This window comes from Amblyomma maculatum, chromosome 8 (assembly GCF_055883805.1).
Source record: "Amblyomma maculatum isolate TAMU_Amacu chromosome 8, ASM5588380v1, whole genome shotgun sequence".
NCBI classification, from domain to species: Eukaryota; Metazoa; Arthropoda; class Arachnida; order Ixodida; family Ixodidae; genus Amblyomma; species Amblyomma maculatum.
The window spans coordinates 47,495,241-47,519,770 of record NC_139351.1 but is presented as its reverse complement, the minus strand read 5'-3'; the positions used below and the strand labels follow the sequence as shown (position 1 = coordinate 47,519,770).

Here is a 24,530-nt window from a genome sequence, read left to right as displayed (position 1 = left end):
GCTGGCCTTACCATCTTTGTGCGTTAATCAACGAAGGCTTATTAGCGTTAATTAGCTGCCGAGAGGCGCTCAGTTGCAGCCGTGTTACAGCTTTCACAGAACTGGTTGGGGTATCTCGCAGCCCTGTTTCAGCTTGTACGGAGCCTTGTTTCGCGGTCTTCCCTTCAATCGCCTTCTTTGCACACTTCTCTGATTCTCAGAATACATGTCACATCACGTCAACGCAGCACTTTTATTAGGCAGTCATCATCGGTACAGCGTTAGATGGAACGGCCGCTGACATGGTAAAACACCAGACCGTCGCCACTGTACCACCCTGGATACGTATAACCTCTGCAGTTCTGTGATGTCAAGTAGGTGACTACACGCCGTTTCGATCGTGCTCCCACCGCCGTCCCTAGCGATCATCTCCACCCTTGTCAAGGTATACTCCCCTGATGGGGCTGGGACAGGTAGGTCTCCGCCGCTTGCGGTGGGGGCTAGCCTTCCACCGAATTTTAATCTGTTGTAGTCCGTCATTGAACCCGCCATCGCTTCGGTGGTGGACGACGACTGTTGTTGCGGCGCACGTCTTTCTGTCCCTCTTATTTTTCTTTCTTCTCTATTTTCTCTCTTCTGTCCGCACGAGGCAACGGAGGTGGCCCAGTTACAGAGCCAGTAGCAGGCCCCTACATTTTCTTTTCCTTCTTCCTACAGCCACAACAACAACAACCCTTGTCAACCATAACTCTCTCTCTCTCTCTCTCTCAGGATAGTGTAAACTTGGACAAGATTGTGCATATTTGCGTAGAAAAAGAAACAAGCAATGAAAAAAAGCCGAAGGACGAAATGTTAAAAAATCACACAACGACGAATATCTATTCGACAATGTGAGCTTTCATGGCAAGTGTAGAAACAAAGAGAAGCGTGATGTTCTTGAGCCAAACTTTGTCAAACTTCACGGGCTTGACTGCATTAACACAACATAGGTTTAGCAGCTGGAGAAAGAAGTAGGCTCACTATATCAGTTCCCATTGGTTTAATACCTGCCATTGATAATTGTCGGATGGTCACGATGGCTTTGCTGCGCATACTCTGCTTGACTTACTAGAGGAAGGATTTCTTCCAACGAAGCTCATTTGTTAGTTCAGTCATAGTTGTGTGCCCCCCCCCCCCCTTTTTTTTTTTTGAAGCGAAAAGGTTCACTACGAGGGTCGGAGCTAGGCATCGCGTGGGCCGTATGCCGCAAAAGCCATATTCTGCGCATACGCGAAACCGAACGACGTCACGCGCAGTGCCAACGAGGTGCTTAACGAGCGTTGCCTAGCAACGCTTAAGAGGTGTGCGACTCCTCCTCATTGAAAAGAAAAAGCAAGTACTCCCTCCCCCCTCCCAGAGTCGTAAAACGCTTTTCATAATTTCGCTTGTCTACCGTGAGGATGATATGGGGATTCCGCAAGTGACAGATACTGCGACAGGCACGCAATCAAAATTACCAAGGACTAAAATACTTAATTTACTCAATTAGGGCGACGTCAAGGATGTGACGTCACCTCATCGGCCGTCAGCTATGAGGACCAAGCAGGATGGATGGATGGATGGATGGAATGGATGGAATATAAGAGCGTCCCCTTTGAAACGGGGTGGTAGCAGTGGCTATCATGCTCAGGAACGAGTGCGCTCCAGCGCCGCCGGTCGGCGCTTCTTGCCTTCCGCGAGTGACAGATGCTGCGCCTTTCATTTCCTGTAAACGAATTATAGAACGCCGGTGAACTTAGACGCGCTCGAGATGGAAGCCATGGAGAGTTTAGCTGCTGGCGAACGGTGCAGAAGACTGGATAAATTAACTTCGTCTGATCCCGAGGTAGTACTGCTTTTCGCTACGTATATCCAGGCATAGCAAAGCTAAGCCATCTTTCATTCTTTGCCCATCGTTTTGATGATTTTCCTCTAATACGCCCCTTTCCCCTGCCTTTACGATGAGCAAGTCGCCGGTGCTTCGGTTGGCGGTCCGTCACTACAGCTGCAAAGCAACAATCTCCTTCCTTTTCCCCGTATCTATAGAGCTTTGGAACGGGTCAATAGGAGATCGAAACGCCTTCTTTCTGGGTTTCGACTAAGCTGACGTAAGGTGAAAACAGCCCAGCGAGCAATATGATGACGTCCAGGGGGCCCTAGTTGGTCCTCTGTCCCATGCTCTGCTTATGCGAGATGATGACGGGGTTTACTTTGCTATCCTTGTAGCAGTCAAGGGCAATTCAAAAAATGAGGCTATACCTATTGTCTGTATGAAACAGAGCCCAGCCCCGGTGGTGAAGTGGTAAGGGTCCTGGACTGCTGAACCAAAGAATACGTGCTCGATCTTGGCCGCGGCGGTCGCTTCGAGATGGAGACAGAATGCAAGGCGCCCGTGTGCTGTCCGAGATCCGAGCACCTTAAAGAATCCGAAGTGGTCTAAGGTATTCCGGAGACTTCAATAAGGGCGTTCTTAACAGTCTTATGCACTTCTCAACGGTAAAATCCGCCTGAAAAACACTGAAACATAAAAAAGGGTTAAAAATAAGGATTATGCTTTACTTACAGCCTCGCTGATGTCTGATAGCATGTGTCATTCTAAAGCAAACGACAGCGAACAGAGCTAATTACAATGGGACAATATCAGCGGCGACACTGCATTTAATCCAAAGCGGGTGGGTGAGGCGCTGCCATGATTTCAAAGCTTGACACCCGAGTACATAAAAAGGCTGAAACGCTAGCATCTGAGTGTTACGTGCGTAGACCTGCCATGTATGCGGCCGTACAGTACTGCTGTATTGCTCAGCACTCGCAGTGTTGCTGCTTACGTAAATACATCGCGTATGCTATACAGAATCCTGGACAGGTTTTGTATAGCGTATGCAGGCATGCGCAAGGGCTGGTGTACGCTAGCAAATAGAGTGCTATGCTGTTTTGATGCTCGAAATGCTAATTGAAACCAAGATTAGCGTTGTCGAGATTAGTTTGAGTGCCTTATCCACACACATATAGTGTTTATTCTTTCTTTATGGTGGCTTCTTTCGGTACAGGAGAGCAAGCTCACTTCAGTGCGGATTATTGGTTGCTGCCGTTCTTTCCTTTTAGTACGTTCACTGGCCGTAAAGGCAGTTTGCAGATTTTTCACTCTGCATCTTCATCTCACGACAAGTGTTAACGATAAATTTGTCAAATGTCCAGAGTATTTCGATGGACGAAACGATTGTTGATATATTTGGCGAGCACTCAATTGTTTCGTCTCCAGACATGAAGTGCTTATGAGTGTATGCTTTATCCGTCCAACATTTCTCTTGATCTGTATTCTTCCATAATCTTTGGTCTCAGCTCCAACAGCAATGCAGGTTATGCTCGATGAGCAGCAGTGATTTCCTCACAACTATGATTTCGCTTTTTAAACGAGAATTTTGCCCAATAGCAAAATGTTCTCGCATTCATGGCTGCGTACCGCGTAATAAAACTGCGAATTATTTTTTCGCGTGTTTGAACACAGTGATTACATAAAACGGAAATGTTTTGTACAGAGCTGTAATTTTCTCTTTGTATAATATTTAAAATTTCTGAGAAGTCATAACCTGGGGCCTCCTAAGATGACGAACTGTAGCTGTTCGCCAAGTAAGCTGACCTTTTCCTTGCAAGGGTAACACCATAAGATAAAATATTCAGCGGTTTTTCAGACCCCCGAGATAGAGAACTAAATCTGTGGCAATGATCTGGGATCCTTTCTCCACGATAAAGTTCCCTCGTAAAAATGTTCCTTCGCTGTTACAAATAACGTTTGCTCTCCCACCCAGTGCGCATCGTCTGGAACCTACATGCCGATGTGGGATTCATTGACCGTGTTCCGGCAAAACGTGGCTGTGCCATTTTTGCAATGCATAAAAACCTCCGAACTACATCGAAAAGAAACTTTTTTTTTGCCACAAAAGCTACCCTTATATACATTGGTTTGCTTAAGAAATGACCGCATTCAATAAAAAAAGTGGAGGTGCTGGGTATCGATCCCAGTACCTCTCGCATGCTAAGCGAGCGCTCTACCATCTGAGCTACATCCTTTTTTTTTTCTTTATTGCCTGGCTTTGACACAAATACACAGCACTGAAACTCAAAACAACAGGAAAAAAGGAATAATATATGTACACTAAGGTAGTTAGCGTTGCCTAACACCCACTGAGGGGCAGGCATTGTCATGTTAAAATTCCTTGAGCACCGTCAAAGGTTCCAGCTTTGACAGCCACTCAGGAGCACATGGTTGCAATTTAAGCACGTCGAGCCATCGCTGCACACTTTCACGGAAATACATGCGGGCTGGCCGTGCATCTGGATTGCAGTGATAACCAGCCATTCGTGCGCGCCATATACTGTGGAGGCACATTAACATAACCTGGTCTAACGGCATATCATCGTGGTTATCCAATGGCAAATACCTAATGCCATGGGAATCAAGTGGCAACTGTTTTATTATTGTCCTTTGCAGAACATCCCACAAATATACCCCCTCCCAGCAATGCAAAAACACGTGATCTATTGTCTCTGGCTGTTTGCAGATGAGACATTGGGCCCCCCACGGTAGGAACATACCCTTTTCCTCCATAAATGATTTTACACTCAAAGTACCGGTATGTAGCATAAAGAAAAACGTTTTAGCTCCCGGAGCAACTTGCATTTTCTTTACGCGTTTTAATACATTATTTCCTGTGCCTCCATAGTATAAAGCTCGGTACAAGGGCACCGGGAAGACCACTTCACAAACATCCTTGTATAATGTTCTCCTGTTAACATTACTTAAATACTCTTTCGAAAACCGTGCGCTTAAGAATTTCGCGCTCAAAACAATTTCCCTAAACAATCCAAAAAGAGAACCCGGCATACTTTGAGTATAAACTACGAAATCAGGCAAAGCTCGACCAAGTCTTTGTTGACACACTGTGCGCAGGAATGGATCGCTGGCATCCCTAAAAAACATAAACCTGTTGACAATCTGTCGCACAAACAAATGACCCAGACCAAGCCCCCCATGCTTCACCTGCCGGAACAAATTTGTCCGACTGCACCTCTCCCAACTCGAGGCCCAAACAAACACCGCAAAAACTCGATGCAATTTTTGCACATTTACACGGGAGCAATGCAACACTTGCATAACATACCATAACTTACTAATTAAAAACAGGTTGCAAACTGCGGCTCTTGCAAATATTGATAATTGAGCGCTTTTCCATTTCTCCGCTTTTTCACGCGTTTCTTTGACCTGCTCTAGCCAGTATGGCTCGCTTTCCTTGTAAAATTTCAAGGGCACACCCAAGTACTTTGCAGGCGTTGTAACCCACGATACATTAGCGAAAGTGTCGGGGGTCAGCTGCCATTCTCCGTGCCAAAATCCCAGGCACTTACCCCAGTTAACTTTACTCCCTGTGACTTTGCTAAAATGTTTTACCACATCCACTGTCCTCTTTATACTCTCTTTATTCACACAAAATACCGCAACGTCATCTGCGTAAGCCAGCAATTTGACTTCTGACTCCTGCAGTCGAAAACCATCAATGTCATTGTTTTGTAGGATGCTTAAACACAAACTTTCAATATAAATGCCGAACAAAAGAGGGCTGAGGGGGCAACCTTGGCGCACTGAACGTCGTACGTTGATGGGGGCCCCCAGTGACTTATTGACAATTAATCTCGTAGTGCAGTTACGGTACGCCAAAGCCACTCCCTCTCGAATAACAGAGCCGACATTAACATAGTCTAATATACTGAACAGAATAGTATGCGCCACACAATCAAAAGCTTTCTCCAAGTCCAACTGCAGTAACGCAACACATGCATGAGTTGCGTCGCAGCATTCGAGCACACTTCTCGCTTTGTGAATGTTCTGAAAGATAGATCGCCCTTTTATACCGCACGTTTGGTGAGGGCCCACTAGTTCGCATATAACCGTTTGTATTCTGCCAGCAAGCACCTTCATATAAATCTTGTAATCAACGTTTGTCAGAGCAATGGGCCTGTAAGACGACAACTGCCTAAGCTTATCTGGTTGGTCAGTTTTCGGAATAAGTACTGTGTGCGACGATCCGAAAGACGCAAGCAGTGCCTTCAGTTCATACGCTTCAATAAATAAGGCACACAACAAAGGAGATAGCTGTTCCTTGAACGCTTTATAAAAAGCCGCACTCAGGCCATCAGGCCCGGGTGATTTCCCTGGGTTTAAATTTTCTATTGCCTGATGCACTTCTTTTTCGCTTATTGGCCGCTCCAGTCTTTCTTTTTGTTCCTCGTCAATTTTTGGCATCACGTCAAGAAAGGATTCTTGAAAACGGTCCAAATAAACCTCTCGGGATGAAAATAGATCTTCATAATACTCCCGGAAAGCTTTCGCGATTCCTTCGTTATCGGTTTCTGTGCGTCCTGCCCAATCTACCTCTGCCACGTGATTTTGCCTTGCATTTGCTTTTTCTATTCCCAACGATCTTTTTGTCGGCGTCTCATCCATGGCCAATTTTTCCGCTCTTGCACGCACTAACGCTCCTTGGTATCTGTCTTCTTCTATCAAGTTAATCTGTTCTTTTATTTTTCGAATATCCTCTATCCATCTGCCGGGTGCCTTACATTCCTGTTCGTGTAGTTTTGCAAGCAAAGCCTTAAGCTGGGTTTCTGTAATTTTCTTCTCGTACACCAGGCAACTTGATCTGTCAATGGCTTTAATTTTAATCTGTTCCTTGCACAACTCCCACTGTTTCCAGATTTCGAGCAAAGTCCCTGGCCTCACTTTAATCAATTCATTCAATACCACGCGTCTAAAGGCATCATCATTAAGCAATTTATTGTTAAATTTCCATAACTCCCAGCTAAATGCATTGCTTCGTTTTTTGGTGCCGAATAAGCATTGCACCAAACAGTGATCCGTGAATGTCATAGGCACAACTCGGTATTCATTGCATGAAGGAATCAAATCCAACGACACGTAAATCCTGTCCAGACGCGCGTGGCTAGAACCTTGGAAGTGCGTGTACTGAACGGCACGCGGTCCTTCCAAGCAATCAGCCACATCCTCCATATTCCATTCGCTTGTTAACTGGCATAACATTTCCGTGCTCTTGTCTCTGAATCCGCGTGTGCTGGTTTTGTCTCGAGCATTCAGTACACAGTTAAAATCGCCCAGCAATACTACCTGCCTTTCCGTACTTAACTGTTGCATAACATTCTCGAAAAACACTGTTCTTTCCTCCACACAGTTAGGAGCGTACACACAAATAATGCGCCACTCAACACCGCTGTATACACAATCAGCCACTACACACCGTCCAGAAGAGCATGAGGAGTAGCCCCTCACAACCAGACCAGGCAGCTTTTTGACAAACAATACACACCCGGCCGATGTCCCAACTGCGTGGCTAACAATGGCGTAAAATCTAGCCGTGAAACGTCGCACCATGCTCCCGGTCTCTTCCTCCCCGTCAACCTTAGTTTCTTGCACGGCAAGCACGTCAATATCGTGGTCAATTAAGAGCCGATGCATCTGGCTCTGCTTCTTTTTGCCTGCCAATCCCCTGACATTTAACGTGGCTACTCTTAAGGTGGCTTCAGGCGCCATTTTCATCAAGGGTGAAGAGACCGAAAGCATGGTGCTTACCTTTCCCGTCTAGCGCGTTGCTAGACGCCGTCGTTGGATCCATCCCCGTCCGGTGCGAGCGGCTGACCTGGCAGCGGGGGCACTTTATCCGCTACCCGTCTCTCTGATGAAATGTTTGGCCGCGGACGTAGCGTGGACCGCCGGGATTGCCCCGTTTTTGCTGGTGGCTCGTCGACGCTGGGGGCTGATGCCTGGTTACCTTAGGGTTCGGACTGTGTGTGGGATCGCTTGGCTGGGGCTGGGACGCCTGGCTTACGAACACCGCTAGTGTCCGAGTGCTCCTCCCCATTATCCTGTTCCATGCCGTTTGAAGGCTCAAGTGACGTGCCTTCCTCATTGCTAGGGAGCTCAGATGCAGAGTCCGCTCTCCCCACATCCCTCGCAGCATTGCCGCTTTCTGCCGAGTCCACCGACGAATCCGTCTCCCGTGTCTGCGTTCGCACCTCTCCGGCACCCTTCGCCGCCTCCTCCGCCTCGACCACATCCATGGTGAGCTCCGCCGACCGTTCCGCAGTTCCATGTCCCGCTGCCGAAGCGTACGAAAGCACACAGGCAGCCTCGTCATGACCGTAGCGTCTATACTTTGGACAACGCGGCACCTTACATTCTCGTCGAACGTGACCGGTACCACGGCAGCGCAGGCACTGCATCGCTCGCCCAGGCACCACGACAAGGGCCAGCTCTCCGGCCACTCGCAGCTGGTGAGGTAAGTCATCGACCTTAATGCCCGGTTTCAATTTCAGGAGCACAGTCCTCGTGGTGGACCCCTTCTCCCTGACGCCCTGAACTCTCCACCTCTCCCGAGTCACCTCGGTCACCTTCCCAAAAGCCGCAAAAGCCGTCCGGATGTCGTCGTCTGCCACACCGTACAACATCCAGTGAAGTCGCAGCTTCACCTGTTGGTCCTCGGGATCGATAATGAGGCAACGGCGTCCCTTAACTTCGAGCTCCTTGAAAGCCGCCAATTTCTTCGTTGCTTCTGTGCTGCTTAACGTGACCGCCCAAACATGGTTGATCTGATACGCCCCCAACGCCACAACGTCGGGGAGCGCACCAGCGTTGGCAAGGGCGTCGCGGAAATCCTCGACCCTGTATGGCCTGACTCGCACATCGCCGTGCAAAAAAAGCGTGTTAAAAACAACGCGTCCGGTGGGCAAAGTTGGCAGAATAATCTGATATTCGCTATCATCCATGTCCTCAAGCCTGTTTCCGCGGCTAGAAATGGCCGCTATCGCCGCTCCGCTGGAGCACATGATTCTGCGACCGTTCACTGCGGTGTCCGGAAGTAGAATGCCTGAGCTACATCCCCAACGGTGCAGCAGGTAAGCGAAACGCCATATTGTGCGGGAAGAGATGTGCAAGAAATCTAGTCGCACCCGAGTAAACCGGACTCAAAGGAGAAATTGAACTGCCTTGCACTCTCCCTCCACTCACAGACACCAGCTCTTTTCTTTGGTCGTAAGAGCCTCGCAGGCACGAACTCCTTTTACTATGCGAATCACGTAGCCGCTATGCCTTGATATACGCTCGCCGAATTACACGTCAACTTTCTTAAGATATTGGTTAAGTCATTTTCACAATGTTTTGGGTGTTTTTTTTTTACAAATAATAAAACTGAAGAAACATTTACTATTGAAGAGTCACCCCAGAAGAAATGTTTAACGTCTCTGCCTGCTTAGCAAACTATTAGTGCCTGTGAAGAAAACTATGAGAATGTAGTTCCTGGTCTTGGCACCCACGCCCTGTCGTGTGCTCCCGCGAAAGACAGTTCGGTTTGTACACTGCCTCACCGCGCCTGCCTTGCTTCGTACCTATCAACATTGTTGGTAGATCAGCTCTGCGTCTTGCTCAATCAATACATTTCGAGTGGCTGTATTGAATGTCATATTGGCGTAAGAAATCGGGGTGCTTACTTAAAACGTCTTTGCCGAAGGCAATATACAATGAAGAAACAGCAACGAATAGCATTTTGTTCTTAAGGCGCGTGCGACATCTGGCCGAAATGCAAACACAATTTTGTGCGCAACCTAATGATTATGAATGAGCCTTTGGCACCAAGGCTCCGCACTATAAACTTTAGCCTAGCAGAAATATACCCTAGCATATCATTGATTACCCTCCATTGGTATGTTTTTTTGAAGCCTTATGAAACCCGATACTAAATATGTTGTACAGCTTAGCCAGATTAGGTTTGGTTTGGTTTGTGGGGTTTAACATCCCGAAGCGACTCCAGCTATCAGAGACGCTGTGGTGGAGGACTCTGGAAATTTCGGGCTTCTGGGATTCATTAACGTGCACTGACATCGCACAGCACACGGGCGCCTTGCGTTTCGCCTACAAAGAAAAGTGGCTGCTTAGGCCGGGATTCGATCCCGCATCCTTGGGCACAGTAGTCGGGCGCCGTAACCACTGGTAGCAAGAATAGGACTAGTGGTGAAACCCGTTAAAAGGGTTCAACGGGTATGTCTTCTCAATGTACATCTGGGTTTCAATCCTGTACACGATTCAATACATAGGTAGCGCTAACAAATTTTGTAGCATTTTTATAACCCCAAGAAGAAATGGTGGTGTTCTTGCTTATTATCCCCCTTTTGTGTCCCGTGGAATTTGGTTTCTGCAGGAAAAGCGCATTTTAGCTGCCAGTTTAGGATGGAATTTCTACCAAATGATGGAACAGGTATAGAAGGAAGGGATCGGACTGAAATTTGAAAGAGACCAGACAATGAGGCACAGACTGACATTGTAGTCACGAAAAAAAACTACGCTCCACAAGTACTGTCCCGGTGAAAAAAAAAAAATAGACGACGTCAAGATGAGCAAGCTGTGGGGGAGCTATTTAATGTGCGGCGAGCGTTCAAAAAACCTGATGTTCGCTAATATAGGCTTTCGGCGCACATTACGAGGGGCTATTAGGACTTCAGTGCAGGTTCCGTCGATAGCTCAGTTGGTAGAGCGGTGGACTGTAGAGGTTCCCAGACTGCGGACATCCATAGGTCGCTGGTTCGAATCCGGCTCGACGGAAGGTTTTCTTTTTGTAGTGAAAAAAACATTCGTTAGTGGTTTATTGATTGAGGCTGCAGAAGCCACAACGGTATAATAAGCTCGTGAACTTCCCGACTTGTTTAAATGAAGTAACTCTCCTTAATCTTTCATTTTCTAAGGATGCAGACAATGCAGGAGTTAAAATAATAAGCTTCTTGACTGCGTTCAGTAAGGAAGTGGACGCCGTGCAGAACTTCCCCCTTGTGCAAAATTGAAATGCAAGCAGCACCACCCGTTAATTAAAAAGTTGCGACAAATCGTACTGAAAAAAAAATATTGAAATGTCCGAGCCCTTTTTTCTCTATACTACTTTTTTCAGCGCTCGAAGCGCAGTTCTATGTTGGCGTTTACAGCAACAAGCTCATTATAGCCACAGGCACGCATATTATTACGATTTTCACAGGTATTGGGTCGCAAGTAAAGAAGCTGGTCATGACTGCCAGAAGTCGCCCGGTCCAGAAGGAAAAACGGTGGCAAAACCTAAGCAAAAACACACGACTTTATCTTAAGGTGAGCGTTGCAGTAAAGGCTACTCGAAGCAGTAGGCTAGTTTGCTCAGCCTAAAAATCCTTGCAGCCTCCTACAAAGCGCGTGTGGCTTGAAACAGCTGTGGGTGTTTTTCATAGAAATAACAGATGCCAGACAGCTGTAAACATCTGGTTGTCTAATCTTTATAAACACCTCGCAAGGTTCGTTGGGGAGAAGCCATTATCACCCTTTAATCTGTTGGTACAATGCGGACTGAGCATTTCAAACACAATGAACCTAGCAACGGTAGTATAAATGCTTAATAATTAGGGGAATATATACACCATTTAGGCAGGTTTTCGCAACAAGTTTTAATACGTTTGTTTTTTGTTTTCTTTCTCTCGCAAATAGCAAGGTGTAAATAGGAAGAACAAATTTCTCCACTCTATGTTTGCAGGCATTCTTGGTTTCTTGCACAAAGATTAAAAGATCTACATTTAAATGCGCTCCATCTGCTGGAAGACTGAGAAGATTTACAAAATTCGCCCTTTTCTTTCAAGCAGCAGAAACATTTTCTGAAGTGTAAAAAACGCAGATATTATAATCGCTATAACTCGTTCTTCAGCTTCTCCTGGGGCAGCATCATGGCAAGTGGAAGGTAGGGTATACTAAACGAAGTACTTAGGATGATCACTCTGCAGACGAGATATGACCCAGCAGCTCAATCTTCTGAGAGGTGCTGCGGTGGAGCCACTGCAACATGGGGATAGTTAACTCTAAGTCACTCTGTCACGAGAAGGATTAGTAACGACGACGGCTTAAGGAAAGGATGCGGTTTGATCTGAAGGTAAATATTGTAGTACAAGCCTGTTGAAGTAGTTGCTACACCTCTGATCCCAAAGCCTATGGCCGACTGTCTGGAATCTTCCGCCCCATGCATGGTTTAAGTATACACCCCTCTGGCAAGATCTCGTGCGGAGATTTCAAGACTTTTGCTATCCCGCACTGAATCAAGGATACTTTAGAATTCCAAACATAAAGAATCTATTATGGCACCTGTAATGTTTCCGTCCAGCTCCTAGATCTGCTAAATGCAATTGTATTTTTTGTTTTCACTATTCTTATTTGTTTGTTTTCATTAGTTGTCTTACTTTCGCTCATCGACTGAAATAACTTTTTGGATAAGAAAGAGTTAACACAATGGAAACAGAACTTGTAGTTTAAGTTAGAGCCTTATGAAAGGAACCAAAAGGGAGGGTTGGGTGCAATATTTTGACACACGTATTCGGCCTTCTTGAAAAATGAAAAATGATGTCGCCTTTATTCTATTTTAGATTCATTGTATTTCGATGATTTTTTTAGGTTGTTCAGTGAAATCTACATAGCTCGATGTAAGCTGATGTTTTGACTTAGACAAACGTTCATTATTGACTCCGAAGAGCCACTATTTAAGTTCCAGCGTGGGAGAACTATGTTATTGCATACTCTCAGCGGAACGTTCGCTCGCGAAGAATAATGGTAAATCCTTCATTCATTTACTTCCGGGATGAAACATTACAGGCTACACTTAAGCCCTGTCTTTAAGGCTATGAGGCGATAGTTTAGGCTACAAGTCCACATATAAAGCCCCACTTTAACCAAGCCGCATGAACTTGCCTTCGTGACCTAGGTTTAGAGTTCCTGACTCTGCATCCAAGAGCACTGGAAGGTGGATTCTTATTCCACATTTCCACCTGAAATGAGCAACCCGAGTTGGCAGCCCCTGCCAACTTTCTGATATCGTGTGGTCTCGTTAAGATTCAAGCTTGAAAGTTGAGTTCTGTCACACACACATTACAACGGGAAGAGGAGACAATGGGCAAAAATCTGCATAATATAGCTTGAAGTAGAATCCAGTGTTCCGAAACGATCGAAAACCACCACAAAAACATTAGCAGAATCAATTCTCGACCTTGCAAGTAGTGCCCAGCTACCACCTGTCAGCGCCATGTACTACGTCATTTGTCGCTCAAAAAACACATGCTGGATATTTTGTGTAATGTGTCATTTAACCCTATCCTATTAAAAAAGAAGTTCTCTGTGTTCTCGTTTTCTGTGAATGGACCCACTAAGAACGATTGCTGCTGGTGCCATCACTCTTTGCATGTTCGACTACAACGCTCGGAGGATGCTGGTCATGTGCAGCTGAGATTTAAGGGCATCCTGTTTAAGGTAGGCGGAAAAGAAAGACATGGTTATAGGTTATAAGTAGAAATACAAGAACAGGACAGCATTGTTCTTTTTTACTATTATGGATTGCAAGAAAAAAAGAAAAGTTGAAAAGGAGGCCGCGAAGAACTGGCAGTACGACACCCATGGTAATTTGCGCTCGTTAGTACAAGCTGTCGAGAATATGAATCCAGCTAATGGACTGTGAGGTGCAAAGCAAAAAAAAAAAAAGTAAGAAAAGGCACCGGTGAAATTAGAACTCACGATTTCCTGTTTACTAGACAGGCGCTTTAACCAACTAAGCCACGGCGATGACATGATCCCTAGGAAACTTTTTCCTTATTTTCTGTTAACAATGAAAAAATACAGCAAACATTTACCATTTTGCCGAACACCTTCTCAATGACCTTACTAGGAAGTGAACAGAAAGTGCAGTTTTTATTGCGAAAGCAATACTGTTTGCAGTTTCTGCCATTGATGGTCGTGGCGCCTCCTCACACAGCTTCGCACCACGTGACCGTGTGACGTCACGACAGACCGAGAGACGGGGCCCCGGCTCGCGCCATCGATGGCGGAGGTGAGGCTTCACAAGAGCCGGAGCGGTGACGTCACGCCGTTGCCACTTGACCGCGTGACGTCATGACAGACCCAGCTAGCGCCATCGATGGTGGAGGTGAGGCTTCACAGGCCGGCTGCGCCGCTGCCGAGAGAAAGCGCTCGCTAGAGCGGTATAAAACAGGGGGCTGCAGCTGCGCTCCTCTCAGTGCGCTATGTCGGATGATGTGTACAAGGCGAGGCTGGAACGATCTGCTGCGGTCAAGCGACGGCACCGTGGCGAAGAAACATAGGCATTCCGACGACTATGTCATCACCGATGTACAGACCAAAAGCCATTTCTTCACGGATCACCAAAGCATATTCATCGGATTAAATAAAGCAAAATTACAGTAGAACCATGCTGTGCCAAGAGTGAATCCATGCATATAGCCATACGGGGAACCATATCCAAACTACCAGCTGAACCAAGGCGTTGCTTTCGTAATCTTCCAGGCTTAACCAAGGTAAGCCACAACCAATTTTTATCAAGGTGTAACTCTATGTCATACCACATTTTGCAAAGTAGTGGTAAACAGTCGTGGTAACATAAAAACGTTTACACTTACTTCAGTGGGGACCACACAGCATTCAAGATCTGTTTGTGTTGCTAGTCTCTTCTTTTTTTTCAGAAATACCTTGACTCCTCAAAGGTAACGGCAAAAGAACGCGTTATAAAACAAGTACGTGAAGAACATTCAAGCGTTGTACACGTATTCTGGTGTGCCCTTAATCGCCTGTTAAAGCATGCGTCAAATGCAACTGCTTCACAAGGTCGCATTCTACCAATGCCTTTACAATTCCAACTGCACTGTCGCTTCCTTGCCGCGGCTACGGCAAACCCAGTGAACTCAACGCATAAGCCAGTATGTGCTGTGCGATATTAGCGCAATGCTGAATGATCCCTTGAATGACCCCCTTGAGCTCTTCATTACGCCGAATCCCAAAGGCCGTCTCACACTCCTGGAAGAAAATGTCGGAATAACTCCACATGCATTTTCAGTAGCCGCAATTCTCGAAGGGAGAGTAAATGATCATGATATTGCGTTTGAACGCGACTCGAGATTCCGGCGGTAACCGGTTTTTGCGGGCTTCTTCGATTGGCGGTGCGTGACCTGTATGTTTTCTTCCTCGCTTTTCGCTTAGTCTCATTGCACTGCACAAGAGAGTCTGGGACTGTAGCTCAGATGATAGAGCGCTCGCCTACCATGCGCGAGGCACTGGGATCGATACCCAGAACCTCCCTACACTTGTTCAGATTTCCACAGCATTGATCACTAAGGAATGTCTTGTTTATAGTGGGTTCTACCCGGTCTGGAAAAAAATTCAGACATATTTATTTAACTACGATGCACTTTACGTATTCGCCATGCCTCTACTGCATTTCACCTAGGATCAAGTGATCTCCCTCCCCCATTCAAATTTTTCCATATTAATAATGAACTTGTTTGCGAGGTTGGTCAATATCATTTCAATCCATCCAGCTAAATGTGCTTATTGTCTCAGTGCATGTCACTTCACGACACAAACCATTTTTGTTTTGTTAAAGTGTCCATTCGAAAGAGACTGCGAAGTCTAGCATGCTGTTCGGGGCTCTATGAGCACCACGCATAATTGGAAGTAGCCGCGGACATTCTCCGTTGCCCAACGGGAATGAACCTGTGGGCTATTAAACTCTTTGAAAGGCAAATACTCGATTTGATATTTCAATTTTACGCTGCTAATGTATCGCGCCCATGCCGAATGTTTTCGAAGTCACTGTCAATTACATACTGTTATGCCAGGTAACTGGGAACAATTCCAAGAGCTTTACTGCCATCTTGCTGTCGCTAAATATTAACATGGGGGCCTCGGCAAACGCCAATGGGTTGCCCTAAGAGAGAGCCCGCTATAGGGATTGTAAGGGGCGGTCCCTTAAGGACCACTGCCGTACCCTACTTGTGAAAGAAAAAATGTATTTTTTATATATTCGTAGCCTCATTACTCCTCCGATTTAAAGAGCCTATTTCAGTTGGTAGCAGCGTTTCACGCAGCGCTAGTATCTGTTGCTGCTTCAAAGACTTCTGATTTGTTTTAATAATGGCGTCTACAGGAACTAAGGAAATACCTTCTGACTCATCAGATGGTGCCGAGACGCTCAGATAATGCGTGAAGACTTGAGAATATTGAACGGAAAACCAAAATGACATTAAATTGTGGAGGAACTAAACACGAATATAGGTTAAGCAGCGGATTATGAGAAGTAGGCTATATGCCACATATCTGAGCCAAACGCTTCTACTCTGGCTCTCATCTTCCAACAGATCATAAAGGATACCATATAATTAAAACAGTTCCGGGGAGTAGAATCCGGTAAGTGCATCCTAGTTAAGTTTGTTTAAAGAAAATGACTCACATAGGCTGAGGACGGTGCAATAAAGGTTCGAAGAATTGTTACAGCCGCAGCGTACTGTGAAAACTAAACATATAGAAGCGGTGGTGTAGGGTAAACAAAGATAACACTCGTTTGAGTTAAGTGTCAAAGCTCCGATTATACCACCGTCGAATTATGAATTCATGCAGCACATGCATGAATTTCCAAGGGGGAATGGTAAACGTGGTCTAGGACATGAGAGATAGAGAAAACATTTCCGGTGCATGGCATACATGAGCAAGAATCATTTGTGGCAAGAGCTTTTTTTTTTCACTCACATGAAGTAACGTTGACTGCTCCAGGAAGAATAAAATAGTGACCTAAGTCTATGGCAATAATCTGGGATCTTCTGTCCCCGATACATTTCTCTTGCACAAAGATTCTTGGCTATTACAAATAATATTTTTTCTCACACCCAGTGCGCGTCGTTTGGAACTTAACGTCCACGTGGGATTTTTTGCGTGGTGTTCCGGCAACTCGCGGACCGTGCCTGTCCTGTAGTGCATGAAAACTTCCGAACTACATCGAAACGCAACTCTTTTTGCAAAAAAAGCTACCCTTATAAAATATTGGTTTGCTTTAGAAATGACCGCATTGAATAAAAAATGTGGAGGTGTTGGGTATCGCTCCTAGTACCTCTCGCATGCTGAGCGAGCGCTCTACCATCTCAGCTACACCCTCTTTTTTTATTGCGTAATTTAGTTTCAGATTTTTCACATAAACAACATTACTCCACTCACACGCACCCAGAGAATATTACGCGATAAATACACCAAAAGGGTTAAAACCACACGCGTGATTCATTACAAATCAGGCATTTGCAGCAATACTTCCATTCTCGGAAGCCAGTCAGGCACTTCGTTTTGCGTCTTGAAAACTTCAATAACACTGCCAACGGCTTCACGAAAATAGTGGCGTATTTTCCTCACATCAATGTCTGCATGCCTGAAAGCCATTGCGGATCGCCAGATACTGTGCAGGCCCAATAGCATGATCATGTCCAGCGGTAGCCCATCATCTTCTTCAATAAAAATCTAATTCCGAATGCAAACCGGAAACTATCGAACAACTTTTCTTAAACTGTTGGGAAGCCTTTTTCTTCTGGGACATTCTGCAAAGATCTGAGCTAGCTACACCCTAAGCGGTAGAAAGTGCTAACAAAGTGCGCGGGGAGAAGTGCGACAAGAATCTTGGCCACAGCCGAGTAAACCGGACTGGACCGAGAAACGGAACCGCTTTTTATTCACCCTCCGCTCACAGTCACCCTCTCTCTCCTTTGGTCGTAGAGCTTAGTAGACATAATTAACGTTTCCTATGCGAATCACGTAACCGCTACGCCTTCATATACGGCGGACATTTGCTAATACATATTTCCGCCATACACATATATATCCTTCTGAGACGTTAGCTTTCTTAAGATATTGGCTAATTCATTGTCACAACGCATTAGGTGATATTTTACGAAGCAATTCAAGCTGACCAAATAATTACAAATGAAGACTCATCTTAGAAAGAGCGACCAACATTTGTACCAGCTAAGACAAAACGCATATGACGAGAACAATGAGAACGTACTTCCTGGTCTTAGCGTCCTCGCCCTGTCATGTGCTCTCGTGGAGGTCAGCGCGCGTTAAGCACTTCCTCACAGAGACTGCTTTCCTTCTTTCAACTGAGTATAGTTGGGGAAGCAGCTTCGCTTCTTAAGTTCTTACCTACTCAAAAATATTAGAGTGGCTCATTTGAATACCATATTGGGTTACAAATTTGCAGTACCTATCTAAAGCAGTTTTGCCGAAGTTAAAATACAGGGAAGAACTCACAACAAGTAGTCCTTTTTCCTCAAGGCGCGTGCGGCAGCTCTCCAAAGCGTAAATGAAATTTTTTATGGGACAGCGTTCGCGTGAATCTCTGGTATCAAGTCGCCTCTCTGAAAACTTTAGCCTCGAAGAAATTTTCCCTACAACATCATTGATTGCCCACAGCTTTGTTATGCTTATCGAAACCTTATGATACAAGTAGTGAATATAGCATACAGCTTAGTCAGATTAGGACCAGAAGTGAAACTTGGGAAGGGTGTTCAACTGTCATGCATTTTCAATATATATCCCTGCTTCAACGATGCAGAAGATTGAATTTATAGACAGCGCTTACAAATTTTGTAGGCTTTTCAGAGAATTAAGGATACGTAGTGGGGTTTTTTTGAGAAGTGGTTTTAACACGAAAAGCGCATTTTGGCAGCAAGTTCAAGTTAATGTTCTACAGAACGATGAAGCAGGAATTGAAAGAATGGATCGGTTTAATGTTTGAAAGCAGGCAGACTGACTTTGCAGTCACGAAAAGAAACTACACTCCACAAGTACTGTCCCGTTCGACGAAGGTAGACAACGGCAACCTTTGAGGGAGCTATGTTTCGTGCGACACACGTTCAAAACAAATGATATTCGCAAATTTAGGCGTCCAGCGCACATTGCCAGAGGCTACTTTGATAGTCGTTCATCTTAATTTAGATAAATCCAAATGTTTTTTGGTTGGGACACTGGGGCACTAGACCAAGCCAGTTTGGAGGCATATGCTGGGACTGTAGTCCTCTTCAGTACCTAGGGGTTCCGCTGAACCAAGTTCGTAACAGCGCAGCCTAGTGGGATTCACAAATCGTACCTATGCGGCGACAAACGCACGCTTGGATGGGTAGGGAACTCTAAGTGTTTGCTAGGGCACAGGTCTGTAACATATTTTTGTTTGCAAAGCTTGCGTATGTCCTTCAAGTCCTGCATTGTGCGAGGAGGAAAGTAAAGTATTATACACAGATTATTTGCAACATTTGTGTGGCGCTCTCAATGGGAGCCCATGCGGCGTGACAACTTGTTTCTTCCCTTAGAGTCTGGTGGAGCGGGCCTTGTTCACTTGTTTGTGCATCAACTTGTTTCCCGTTTTTTCTTTTTCAAATCGGCAAACCATCCCTTTCTTGTAATTGTGCTCATTAGGCGTCTTAGTCCACATTTGCCTTACTTATTCGCACCAACTGGGCAGGCTCGTGAGGGGCGTTTATGGGGATTCCTTAAGGAGGTTGCTGACACTTTCAATTTTCTCACTGTGCGTTTCTCTGTAGATTACCTGTATAGCCTCTCGAGAAAGCAGATGACCCAGGCTCTCACTGAGTCTTTGTTCCCTACACCGTTGTATCGGCAGCCTTATCTGAGGTTTTTAGACACCACTGTTCTAAAGCGTGTTAGGCAAATGTGCATTCAGGCAGCTGCAAAAACGTTCTTTTTCAAATTACACACAGCGACGTTGCCTGTCAAGACATTTCTTCACAATAAGGAGATGTTTGTGCCCTGGTCGGTAAATTGTCGTCTCTGTAACGTGCCTGAGACAATTGATCATTGCTTTATTTTGTGCCGTGATGCTATGTTCTTTTGGGACATACTACAAAGAACTCTTAAAAAGGACATTGAAATTACGCCTTATATAATTAGATTTTTGCCTCCTGACAAAAACTCTGTCGTGCCCTACGATCTATTTGTGTTGATGGGACTGTTCAGCCTTTGGAAAAGCCGCATGATCGACAGGCATGCAGAGCCACCAAGATCGTCCAAATCCGTGTTTCGGGAGCAGTCTGCTTTGGTGAGAAGTGTATATGCTGTACGTGAAGAACCTCCAAACTGGATGCCGTATTTAGACGCATGTATTTGTCTCCCAGACTTTTGATGTTCTGATGATTGTGCATTGTCGGGCTGGGGATATGACGGGCTCGTATTAGGCAGCCCGGTAACTTTAGACATGGACATGTTTAAGTAAGTGGAGTTGTTCCTTTTTACGGAAGTTTTTCCATGCAATAAAGAAAAAAAATTTCGTCGATAGATTAGTTGGTAGAGCAGTGGACTGTAGAGGTTCCCTGTATGCGGACATCCATAGGCAGCTGGTTCGATTCCCGCTCGACGGAAATTATTATTTTTCTTGAGGGGTAGCATTCCTTATTGCTTTATTCATGCAGACGCCATAGAGACATAAAGCTCATTAACCTTCCGAATTGTTTTAGTGAAGCAGCCTTCCCCAATCCTTCAATTTCTGAGGATGGAGGCACCATAGGGAGAAAATATGACGATTCATAATTGCGCTCACTAAGACTTTTGCACAGCGCTGACTGTGCAAACTACGATCTTGTGTGCCATTGAAACGCGAGCAGCATACGGCGTTAACTAAAAAATTACAACGAAACACACTGAACAAATGTTTAAACGTCCAAGCGTTTTCTTTATCTATACTACTTTTCACTATTAAATGTCATTAAGATCAGTGTTATACAGGTAGAGCTTAGCCTAAAAATCTATATTTTGTTGCAGTTTGTCTGGGGGAGGTTATAAATGGAAATACGTTTTTTTTTATTCTGACTTTAAAACCTCAGTTTACACGCACAGAATAAAGTGTGAGCAAAAACAATAATAGGACAGTGAAGACAATTGACTTGTCGGCTGTTAAGGAAAATATCGAAGGGAAGGCTGCACGGACGGCGCGTCTTGAAAGTTTGAAAAGCCACAGCCGAGGCACACCCTCGAACTTGCTGGCCGACACTACGCTACGCTGACTATGCAGAATGCATCACGCGCCTTTGGCTGACATTCCGTTGCATAGCGGCGGTACTAGTTTGTTCAAAAGATAACCGCAAGTGAACAGTTTCTGAACAAGTGCGTGTCTGGTACTCATGTGTTAGACAAAGGGGCCCTACTTGCTTGCTCAAGGAAGCACTTAAGTGTATCCGGAAGTTCACCTTCACTGTTGTATCTTGGCTGCGGCTGCTTCAGTTATAATAGTAACAAATATATAAATATATGCCAGCTGGGCTATGTTAGTACATGCTAGTGCACTCAGTTTGGTCCAAAGTAGTCCTCAGCCATTCAATACTGCATATCCGGAAGGAAATGTATCACTACGGCAGGTGAACGCCACGTGCCTACCGAAATTCCAGATGCTTTGCTCCCGAGACTCAACTGTCAGTGTCAGTTCATGCAGTTGTTGGAGATAGAGTAAGTTTCATAGAAACATATTCGAACTCGGAATGATTATGTATTGGGGAGAACGTACTGTAGATGTGTAGCTGTTGAATAGTTTTGGACATGGCAAGCGCCTCCTAAAATTTTGTTGACGAACAGTTTCTTCGCGCTGCTCTGATTGCAGCCGTTCAAGGTAGCGTTTGCTTCCTCTTTGTTGTACCGCTTTTCGTTTGGCCCCGTCACCTGACCAAGCGGGTTAACGGGCGTAGTTAAGGGGTATAGAGCGCTCGCTCAGTACGAAAGAGTTGTCGGATTTGATACTTGGCACCTCCAGGACCTTTTGTACGGTAACCCAAATGGAGGTGCATTAGAGTAGATTCAAGACTTACAAATATACTCAGTGTATGGCGCCACGGTAAACAAAAAAATCTTTTTTTTTTTGCTATCGCGGTTTACATATGAAGTAGTTATACTATCATCTGGCTTTGCACCGCCTTCTTGCTTTCTGCCGTCAAGTGCGTTTGAGCACTAATCAAGACGTTCATACGGTTTCATGATCATACCAAGGAATCCACCTTAATAGACGTAATGTTGCGCCTTGCATTAGTTGACAACACAAAACTACTTCTCTTCGCGTTCAGGTGGCGGTTCGTATGTTCTTATTCCGAGCTTGTTATCAGTGGGTATACGAAGACTGCGTCGTAGAAAGGGCAACTGTAGCAGACAGCTTTCCCGTTCGAATAAAATGATACCGTGATATCCTAAAAGAATTTTAAAAGTGAAATATAGAATTTTATTCTAGCATTTTATTAGTCTGACATTTTCCTCGAAGGCCGTTGATTTCCTAATTCTCTGTGAATTTCGAAGCGCTATACTAAGTCACCAGGTATATTTTTAACATTTTCCCTCTCATCTTGCAGTCTACACAATATACGATTGCTATCCCCATTTAATCCGTAATTTTATAGTCTATTTCAAATATCCGCAAAGCTACACGCAAAGATAGTCTCTCCTGAAACCGTAGCAACACCTAAATTGTTAATATTATTTACTTTGAAAGTAATTCATAAAATACATTCCTGCGAGTAACTAAATGCCTAAAGCCCTAAGCGTGAATAAGGATGTGGTGATATTTAACTGAAAAACATGTTACGTTATTTGTAAGAAGGAAAAACAGAATAAGCAATTGACACTGTGTAATCGGGAGTAGTACGTGCCATCTAATTGAGATTTGAGTTAGATTTTATGTAATCTCTCGTTTTTGGACATGTGCTCAAAAATTCCCTCTTTGAAAATGTCTGAGCAGTATCATTCTGCCAGTGCTCGTCACCGCAGTTCGTTTAACGAAGCTGATTCAGACTAGTTCAATACCGCGTAATAAACGTAAAGAAGGAACGTTGCGGTAGCCTAAAAGCTGCAAAATGAAACACATGATTGTTGCTTGAAGGAATAAATGTCTCGCCTACCTTATCGATTCTCCCCCACCGGATTATATTCATTCCTGAGGCGAATGCGTGAAACCTTTAGGTGGACACAAGGCGTGGTGTAGGGCAAATGAAGAGACAGAGAGGCAGAGATAACTTCCTCCGAAAGAGGCACAAGGAGAAAGTAATAATTGCAGTATTGGTTGACTATTATGTGTGCGGTTACTATAATTCTCGTGGTGACAATTGATGAATCGCTGTATGCTGCGCAGTGTCCTCCGAAAGAGACACGAGGAAACAATGTACCGTAGTTGCAGTTCTGGTATAAGCAATGCAGATATAGCGGAATACTTGTCAATAGCTTCCCGGAAGTGGTCAGATGACAGCTTAGGCTAAGAATCATAGAAAAGAAAGAAGAGGTAAGAACAATTTACAAAAATTAGAAAATCATTATATAAAAGTAAGCCATTATGTCAAGCAGGGCATTATCACAAAAAAAGGACAATCAATTGGAAACCAAATTATGAAATAAAAAGAAGGAAATATATTTGAAAAAACTCGCAGGGCTTATGCTGTTACAATGTACACGTGCTAGGAATAAATTTTACAAGTTAGTGCCATATGTGATTGTCTTCCACACTTATTTTTGCGCAGTAGGAGTACAAGGAAGGATTTCTAATTTTCCTCTCGAAATATTTTTATTGCTGGTTGCATTATTAAAAATTTACGGAGTAGATATACCATACTCTGAAAAGACGCTCACTGGCGTCTTCATGACGTAAAGTTGTAGATAGTACTTCGATATGAGCGCATATGGTTTCTACCTTGAAGGACTCTGCAGATGACACAAAACATGAACAATGCCGTACCTGTGCGTAAGGTCGAATGACAAAGACATCTGAAAATGATTTCTTCTCTTTCCTTTCCAGCTCTTCGGTCTCTATCATGTTCTACTGTTCTGGAACTTCTGTTCACGCCCTTCATTTTAAACGGTTTCGCTGGATTCGCTCTTTTCAGTCTGTGAAATATCGTCCACAATTTCGTTGGCCTGCGGAATAACTTCAGCAGGTACTGATGGCTTCGTTTTCGATGCCTGCACCTCCTGTACCTATTGAACGGTTCATTAGAGGTGAAAATAAAACTTTGAACATTTCCAGAAAAAGAAACACGTTTTGCCTGGTACAGGACAAGTACGTGCTGAGGCGTTATGCCAAATTGATCCGCATCTTAAGCAGCGCGTTTGTTTCGACTGCTGTGATTGAGACTCAAAAGATCTTTCCCCTGAAGACTGCGTTCGGTACGAACTTGCACTGAGATAATACCCAGAAATGTGGCGCAACAAACACAAGCGAAGAGACACAGCACACGCGCACACTACCAACTGTAATATGGATCAGAAAACACTTCCTCTTCACCACTCCTCTTCTTCTATACTCAAGTACATATTCTCATCTTCCTCTTCTTTGCCAAGGAGATATTGGCACTTTCTTCCTCGCAGAACATAAAGATCGTCCAAGCATGGCAGTCTACAGTCACTTGCTTCTCCACACCTCTGCTTTGCCCAGAAACTGATACCACGCTGGACAGTCACAAGACCACCACATAGTCACATAGTCACACGCTAATAACCACCACCACACATGTGCAGTAGGACATGTCCATCCACAACACATCACTTGTGTAGTCCCTGTGTATTGAAAAACTATACCCTGCCAACATGACCATCCAAAAACATCACTTGTGAAGACCCTATG

The 24,530-nt window shown here is 44.8% G+C and overlaps 1 non-coding gene across 1 annotated transcript; it reads left to right on the top strand.

Annotated features, from left to right (window-relative positions):
• Positions 1–10,565: 10,565 nt before the first annotated feature.
• On the top strand, positions 10,566–10,657 carry TRNAY-GUA (transfer RNA tyrosine (anticodon GUA)). Its single transcript is given in 2 exon segments — positions 10,566–10,602; positions 10,622–10,657. It is a non-coding gene; the product is annotated as a tRNA-Tyr (tRNA).
• Positions 10,658–24,530: the final 13,873 nt, after the last annotated feature.